We start from the raw sequence: 9265 nt of genomic DNA on the forward strand, positions 1-9265 counted from the left end.
AGCACTTCAATAGTGGTTTCTTAGTATCTTGCAAAAAAAAAAGGGCCAATCCTGTTTCTGAAAGAGCACACTCTCAGTTTTAAAATGATGTACAACTGAATTCAGATGGACTCTCCTATGTATTTGAATATTAGAAAGAAAGCACACACTCTGCAAAAGCATAGCTAGCAAATAGGTTCTGAAGTATGTGGTCTATCTTACCTAGCTATGTTCTGTGCAATAAATGGGACAAAAACCAGGATATAAAACTCTAGAGCAACAATAATGAAGGAATTATCAGATAAAGTTGAAATTGAACATGCCAATTATGTGAACACAAAATAGAAAAGCAGACAGAAAACAATCAAGATGTTGTTAGGTTCTGTAACATTACTCATGTCATTTGCAGCAAGTGCATAAAATTTGAAAATCTATCATGTGTGTAGGTCTAGCGACAATAGACCTATTCTTATTTTCCAAATGATGTCCTGAAAGACATAATATTCGCACTCCATTTTAGGAATTTTTGTTGTGCAAGAAGCTTTTGTCATAAGGATCTATTACAAAATCACCATGACATTTGCATTCATGACTTTCATTACAGTGCTTCAGGTACATGTCGGATCCTCACATCTAATGCAGCCACCCCCCCCCCCCAAAAAAAATGTATACATTGTATACCATTAATTTTTGAAGGATTGAATCCACAGCAGTCAAAACCAACATATGTTATATTCAACCTGTCTGCATCACCTTTGGCAAGCTCCATGCCTTGAGAATCTATATGAAAGAAAATAGAAAGAAAGGACAAAAGAAATAGAATATGGAAAAATAAACAATACTGGTTACATACTGAAATATTGTGACATGCAAATCACATCCCCTCACCCTGACATTATACAGAGTGGTAACATGTGGGTGTACAGTTGAATGAATACACACACGACTACCACACATATCATTACACAGAGCTGCTTGTCAGCAATTTCATATACAGTATATTAGCAACAGTTTAACAGCATCAAGGAAAAAAAAAACAAAGAAAATCGTCTGGGTTGTCATACACAAGAATTAGTGTATCAGATTCTTCCTGATGAACAAAAAAGGTGTGACACAGACTCAAAATGAAAATGTGATTGTGACTTAAAACACTCATCTGACATAATGTCATTCATTCATGTCAGTAGAGACTTATTTGACTTTTTGTTTAGAAAGGATTGTAATTTATGTCAGGCAAGCTGGGAATTCCAAAATAAACAGAAAGATGATTCAATGGGTTATGCAACAAGTCAGCTGCATTGCTATGTCAGTGCATTAATCAACTCTTGTGAGCTGTACTGAATTCCCAATTGTGGCTGATATAGACATAAACATTAAATCAACTCCCAACTGGGGTGCATGAATGCACCAATTTCTTCATTTCTCGTGTGGAACAGTTCACATATAGAGGTGACATTGTTTGTCCACCAAGTCTACAATAATTCCTAAAATAAGAAAGACCGAATTACCTGTAACTGATATGTCATCAACAGAGGTTGCCTTTTTTCAACTGTTACTCAAGTTGTTTATTTTGTAAAATCTTTATACTTTCAAGTTTAATTTGAGAAATGCATACCTGTGTTCTGTCGTAGATAAGATGCTGCTATACAGTTCGTAGTCCAATTGCAGTCTGACTCTGACCTGGGTGAAGTTCAGCTGCAGTTGTCAGTCCCAAGGGCTTGGTGAGGTTCAGCTCTCTTCAGGCCTTTGGGTGTGCAAATATAAGAACAGTTAAATACCATACAAACAGAAACATCGGATGCACAAATGGGATAGTTGGAAAATATTTGAGATGACTGTACATCTTTATTAAAACAAGCAATAACAACAAAATGTTCATTAATGAATATCAATTTTGTAAGATATATTATGTGAACGACAAGTTGTAATTGCCAGTTTTCAAAGTTTGAATCACTATGTAATGAGCCCCTGTTAACAAATTGTAAGAGTATGAGGTAATTTTAGTAATGAATGAGAGGGGAAATTAATAACAAGCATTCACTTTATTCAGTTGGCAGCAGAATTATGAACCCCCCTTGCATTATGGACACTATGGCAAAATAAATAACATTACAATTACTAAATCATATACAAATGGTGAACAGATAGTTTATGACAAATGCCTACCTGATCAATAATCTTTGATTTGCATATAGTTAGAAACTTTGATCATTCATGCATGAAGAGATAAGGTCAAATGAGTGCATTATGGTCATTTCAGACCTTTCTGTGATCACTGAAGCATGACATGTTATGGTCTGATGATAACGATTAATTTCTTTTGTTCTTATGGAATTTTAAATAGTATCTTGCCATTCTATACATAACTCTTAGCATTTCATTGGGTTATATTCATTTTGACATGACTTAAACTTTGAATTATCAATATCATGGCTAAACCTCTGTACAAACTCTATGGTGGCAACTTTCACTAGAAATTAGTTCATTTAAATATTTTTGTACAATGAAAAATGCCAATTGAAATATTAAGAATCCTACATCAAATTCCATCATATTGTGTCACCTATCAAAAGATTGAGTGAAACCATATTCAACGAAGCATTTCAGTGATCACTGAAAGGACTGAAAATGACCATAAATGTGCCCACTGGACCATATCTCTTTATACATGAATGATCAAAGTTTGTAACTATATGCAAATCAAAGGCTACTGATCTGTTTTTTACTTGTAGCAAACTATCTGATCACCACTTGTATGATTTAGAAATAATCTCAGTTATAATGTAATTCATTATGCCAGAGTGTCCAACATGCAAGAGAGGGGTTGAATAATTTTGCTGCCAACTGTAGATGATCAAGATAACATGATTTCTCAACTTGCTTCAATAGCTAAAATAGCTAAAAATAATCATTTAACACACCAGATGAAGATGGTGGAATATCCATGACACTGTCACTTGACTTTTCCATTTGCATCTTGCCCCCAGTCCTTAACTCTGAAGTGGATGAAGTTCACATGTTGTCTGGTCCTTGGCTGTTTGGAGTTTATTCAATATACAAGAACAGTTTACATCTTACAAACAAAACAATAGTGCAGGACATGGGACATTAGAAAGTATGTTAGAGATGGGTGCTTTGCCTTTGCTATAACAAGCTATAGCAATCAAATTGAAAAGCCCTACCATTGATTTTGAAACACTAAATTCACTAGTATCTACTGATCCATAAGCTGTAAATAGGACTTTTCACAGTTTAAAATGATTAGCTATGTCGAATATTCTTGTTTCAAACATTGTAAGAGCATGAGGTTGTTTTGATACTAGAAAAGGGAGAGGGTAAATAAACAATCATAGTAGGGCCTACAATATTAAGATAACGTGACTGCTAAAGTTTGTTTCAGGAGCTTGATACATGTAGACATGCAGGTACCCCCCCCCCCCTTCCATGAATTATCTCTTTTCAATTGGATCAGTATGTAATATTCTACAGATAGTGAAATAAAAAAAAAAATGCAAAAAACAGTTGTTTCTAGAAGGGTCACTATTCACTGGATAAGAATGTTTGTTTTCAATTACCAAGATGGACATTACAGCAAACATTGTTTTCAATATTTCCTGTCTAACACTATTCAACTAAAAATCCAGAGACAATTTGATGTTCAAATGTAAATAATGTTGCAATTGTAGTATTTGAAAATATACAGATATGTTGTCTGCTAAAATAGTATTATAAGCTAAAATACTTGCATTCTGTTGAAGGTGACCATGCTGGTAGATAAGTCTCGACGAAGTTCAGTAGCAGTCTAGCTGTGGAGAAGATGGAAGTTCAGCAGTTTGGTTCTGTGTTCAGTGAAGTTCAGCAACTGACTCTGGGCTTTATGAGATGCAGAAGTCTGATTGTAGCAGTCTGACTGATGTTCCATATCTAACATTATAATTAAAAATGTGAATACAAAATAGAAAGTGTGTTTTCAAACTGTTGTTTGATTATACAAGATTTTACACACAATATCTAGAATCTGCATGAAATTTGAAATCAGTTCACATGTTTTTGCAGTTTAAATATATAAAGGACCTTATATTATTATTTTTTGGGGGATGATTAAAAGACATACTACTAGTATTTGAGTTGTCTCAATTCAACATGTGTAAGCCTATAGTTTGGGGTATTATGACATCTTGAGGTTCTAGATCTTGTTGATAGGCATCCACGTTGCAAGGTCTACATCTACCTAAGATCTGGTAGGACCAGCTGTACTGTGGCTTCACATTCGGGTTGATCACAGTTACAGCCTGAGATGCAGCCACAGTCTGACTCTGATCATCAACTGTTGTCATGTCATCATCATCAATTAAATTGGTAAAAGAAGTTGTGTAAGCGATACTAGCATCGGAGTATGGACCTATAGAATCTACTAACTGCCTAGATAGATAGTGCCACTATTTAGAAGACCTATTAACTTCCTTACTGATGAGTGATAGGCCTACTTATGTTAATGATAATATGTTTAAGAATACCAAGGCTATAAAAGGGTCTAGTCTGGTTATACTTTTGGTATACACTGGTTAAGTAGTATCTAGGTCAGTAGGTGCTACTCGGGATCACTATACCACTGGATTCTAGATCTATAGACACCTGGTAGTATAGCAGTAGAATTCTAGAGGTTCCATGCCAATGAATTTAGGTAAACATCATTCTCTATCTTATTGTGACACATGCATTGCGATTACAGTGCTGTATGCATTTAGAATTGTGGAAGATATCTTTCAAGTCTGAACCAAGATCTGAACCATGGTTTCCAATTCATATTCTGTGTAGACCTGGATCTACGTACTACTACTAGGCCCTACTACTACTACTAGATCTAGTTAGTCTAATCACTGTCGGACTCTCCAGATAGTACTACCTGCCCTAACCCCAGGGCACTCCCTGTTATTGTTGTACAAAGTGCTTCGCGTTCGGGCTGGTCGCTGTTATTATAACCCCTAACCCCTAGTATTTTACAAGTTTTTGTTGTAGACCTATAGTAACGTTAGATAGTAACATTAGGACTTGTAAACGTGACAATGACACAGGTAACATACAGCTGGTTCTCTGAAATGCTAACGCTGTAAGTTCACGTTAGGGCCTAAAAAACATTAGGCTTAGGCTAGGCCCATAATTCTGTTGGACAAAATAACCTAGATTTTCTAGACTGAAAAAAAACAACAACAGATTTTTCCTGTCGATTTCAGTTCGGGAAACCCACTCACAAGGGGGCCCCTCCTTATAAGTAACCCGTCCCCCTTATAAGTAACCCCGTCCCCCTTATAAGTAACCCCCGGGGCACCCCTTATAAGGAGTCTCCACGCTTTTTTGCAATGCAACGCGAAAATGAAAGGACTGCGGCAATTCGCTTGATTATGTCCATAAAGCTTCACAAGTTTCCTAGTTACTCACGAAATTTGAGCAAAATCGGTTTGAGGCATCATATCTAAAATCATGGATTTAAATGCGATGTCAAACGACCCATGCGAATGCTGAAATGCGAGCGATTACTGGCGTGAGTGTCGCCAGGCGCGGCGGCGCGGCAATGCTTGAGTGCAGACGTGGCGATCTCTGCACTCAAGCATTGCCGCGCCGGCGCCCCTGGCGACACTCACGCCAGTAATCGCTCGCATTTCAGCATTCGCATGGGTCGTTTGACATCGCATTTAAATCCATGATTTTAGATATGATGCCTCAAACCGATTTTGCTCAAATTTCGTGAGTAACTAGGAAACTTGTGAAGCTTTATGGACATAATCAAGCGAATTGCCGCAGTCCTTTCATTTTCGCGTTGCATTGCAAAAAAGCGTGGAGACTCCTTATAAGGGGTGCCCCGGGGGTTACTTATAAGGGGGACGGGGTTACTTATAAGGGGGACGGGTTACTTATAAGGAGGGGCCCCCCTTGTGAGTGGGTTTCCCGAACTGATTTGACACAAAACGGAAAATTTGTATCACTTCTGAATACTATCCACACAGCGAGTGACAGTGTAATTATTCAATGTTAGACACGTCTTCAAAAATATAGGCCTAAAAATATTAATAATAAAATGCAGACCAATTCTTATGAAATTTCCGGTTTCTTCTTCGCTCCCTTCACTATTCAGGCCTTGGTAAGTTACCTGCAATTGACCCACACATGAACAAATCGGGCAATTGCTCTCATGAAATATCTGCACGCTAAATATATCATAAAAATCAACCCACAAACATTTCACTATTTAATACTTGTAGAAGTTGTAGTAGTAGACCCTATGCCCTACCATGCTAAGTAACAAACTACCTATTGTAAACTCAGCTGGCCATTTGGTCATTCAAACAAACGGCGATGTGCCTACGTGGGACTATTGTGATAACGCTACTACCGGTAAGATTAGATCTACATCTAGCTAGCCCTTGGAGAATTGTAGACGATTCGAACAAAAATATATCCAAATAATATCACATTATGAATCCACATGCATTACTCTTCAATTGTAGACAGCTTTAAATATACTCACTAATAGAAATATGTACTATAGCGGTGTAGAATGCAACTTAGCCTCTAGAATCCTGCCTCCGTCGTAGATCTGTTGCCTCTGCGCTGTATACACTGTGTGTATACGTGCTATGTCTATGTAGCGAGTGCTCAACGCATGTACTAAGGGAGAAAAAGTTAATGATATGCTAATGATATGTTAATTAGTATTACCCTCGAACATGACGATTGAAAAAATTAAAGTCTCTCATAGCTTAGGAGAGACTTCGTGAAATGGTTTTTACTTCTCTGTGAAAGTCTCTCCTAGCTTAGGAGCGGCTTGGCCATTTTAAGATTTATGTGATAGCTTTTATGTGATAGCTTCATGAAACGGACCCCCGCTGTGGTTGGCTTGAAGCAACAATGTTATTTTCCAACTGCACTATCACAATAGCCATTAAATTCATACCAGGTACTCGCCTCCCTCCCCCCCTTTTTTTTTCACCTGAGACGAAGAGGAAAGTTGTGCAGAAGATGTCTTGCTTCTAAGGATATGAGTGAGTGCTTATGGCTGGGTTCGAACCCGGGACTTCGACTGGAAGTGCGAAGTGCAATTCACAAGAACTCGACAGGAATGTGCACTGACTGAAGGCGATGTTTGTTTGTTTGTTTTTTTCAGTGTACTCAGTACTACTAGTAATATATGGCGCGATATCGTGTTGTGCAGTCATGGGTGTATAACATGCATATGCATACATGCGTTTATTTACTACTGGCGACACTGTTTCAAGAAATTTGATTTTTATAGAAATTGTTGTCTTCATCAGTATTTTTTTAAAGTCCCAGCACCCCTCCCCTCCCCCCCCCCCCAAAAAAAAAGAAATAAATAAACAATGAATGGTGCCCTGGTCCTTTTGACACTTCATATTACATTTGAAAACAACTTTCCGAGTGGACTGGATTTTTTTTTCTTTTTTTTTTCTTCTTTTTCAGGCCGCTTTTAGATATGACATGTTTTTTTAATAACATAACTCTATGATTATAGTAGCTCCTCTCAGGCACCAGCTAACAAGAAACCAAACCAACACTTTACTGCATGTTGGCCTCGCATTTTCACAGGTAGATTTGTTTATGAGTGTTACCGTTTTTTGGTTTTGTTTTCAATCTTATTTCTAAAAAAAAGGAGAGACACGTCACGGCACAGTCGATCAGTGCAAACGATTCCGTAGATCGATGGGTGCTCATTTCCTTGCGGATGTTGTTGCTTGTTCAGGAAACGAATCAAGACAGAGAGAGAGAAAGATGAAGAGAGAGAGAGAGAGAGAAAGGAGAGAGAGAGAGAGAGAGAGAGAGAAAGAGAGGAGCAAGTTAAATGGAGAATTGACTGGCTGAAAAAAAAACAGGAGAGGATTCGGAAACAAAGGTATTTATAGAACTCCATTTAGACATCTGTGCGGCCAACTGTGGAAAGCGATTTTAGATCCAGATATTATCATCATCCACTCGCACAGACAAACAGCAGCTGTGGTCTTTTCTTAGCAAATTCTTCGGGTACGTGAAAGATCCGATCATACCAGAGAGAGAGAAAAAAAGGGGAGGGGAGGGGGGGGGGGGGAGGTAACAGGATGAACTTACTTATGCTCTTGTTCACTGTCCCATTTTTACATTTAGATCAGTCCGTTGTTCCTTTTTTTTATTCGACAACTGACATCACATCAAGGCCCTTTTAAAGATAGTTTACACACGAGGATTTTGTTGTGTTTATATTTTCATTATTTTTTGAACGGTTAAATCAAGCAGTTGACATCAACGGAAATTCATTCTTCATTTGTGTTTGGTGGTACATTATGCAAAATTCTTTATAGCAAGTTGTCTTCAGTATAAAGATCAATGAACACAAACAAATAATCTGTGAAACTGTCACTCGTTAAGTACACATATCGTGTACACTCGAGTATACATATAACACAGACGTGAAACTCAACAACAAAACTTCAAAATTATTTCCCTTTCCGATCTTTAATGTTGACAACAACAACAATAACGACAAAGATCGCCTAAAAGCAACAACAACAGCATCATGCTTAAGAAATTGGAACTTCAAAGGGGACATTATTCCCAGACAATACTGTTGGAATTTCGAAATTTCCTGATACGCAGTCCAACTCACGATAGTTCCCCGAATTGTAACTGATTCATCAACGATTCTTATACTCATCTCGTTCTGGATAACATCCAATTTGATCAGCTTACAGCGATACTTTTCCATTTTCTTTTTTTTAAAATATATTTAACGGGAGTTTGAGGCACAAGGAGTCATCTTTCCCCGAACAGCACATCGTGTTCTTTCGAACGCTGCTTCTGTTGATCAAGGCAAAATGCGGCCAAGCCCCGGGGGTGTTCCAATAATGACAATAGTCCGCGTGTTAACAGTGTTTGGCCCGGTCAATTCGCTGTTTGCGGCCAGTCATTGGATATGTGTATGCCAGGGTGCGTGTGTGCGTATGTGCGTGTGTGCGTGTGTGTGTGTGTGTGTGTGTGTGTGCGTGTGTGTGTGTGGGTGTGTGTGTGGGTGAGTGTATGAGAGGGGCCCCTTTCCATTACAGATTGCATTTCGATATCTGATACCGAGTGTTACTTCGGGCGAAGATATGAACTCATTCGATCGAGGGAGCATCAATTACATAATGCCCTTTGTTGCCGTTTTGCGTAGCCGGTGTGGGGAAAGCCTATGATCGATTGTGACTTCCTTTCAAAAGAAGAAGAAGAATAAAGAAAACGACGACGACGACGATGATGATGA

At 38.1% G+C, this 9265-nt stretch overlaps 1 long non-coding RNA gene across 1 annotated transcript; it reads right to left on the bottom strand.

The window, feature by feature from the left end:
- Window positions 1-721: 721 nt before the first annotated feature.
- On the bottom strand, window positions 722-3902 carry LOC139731606 (uncharacterized). Its single transcript, XR_011710972.1, has 4 exons — window positions 3726-3902; window positions 2901-3013; window positions 1595-1723; window positions 722-759 (listed from the first exon to the last, which is right to left on the bottom strand). It is a non-coding gene; the product is annotated as an uncharacterized lncRNA (long non-coding RNA).
- Window positions 3903-9265: the final 5363 nt, after the last annotated feature.

The sequence above is a fragment of the Diadema antillarum genome, unplaced genomic scaffold, assembly GCF_040938485.1.
Source record: "Diadema antillarum isolate AM-2024a unplaced genomic scaffold, OU_Dant_1.0 seq00000382_RagTag, whole genome shotgun sequence".
Classification (NCBI taxonomy): Eukaryota; Metazoa; Echinodermata; class Echinoidea; order Diadematoida; family Diadematidae; genus Diadema; species Diadema antillarum.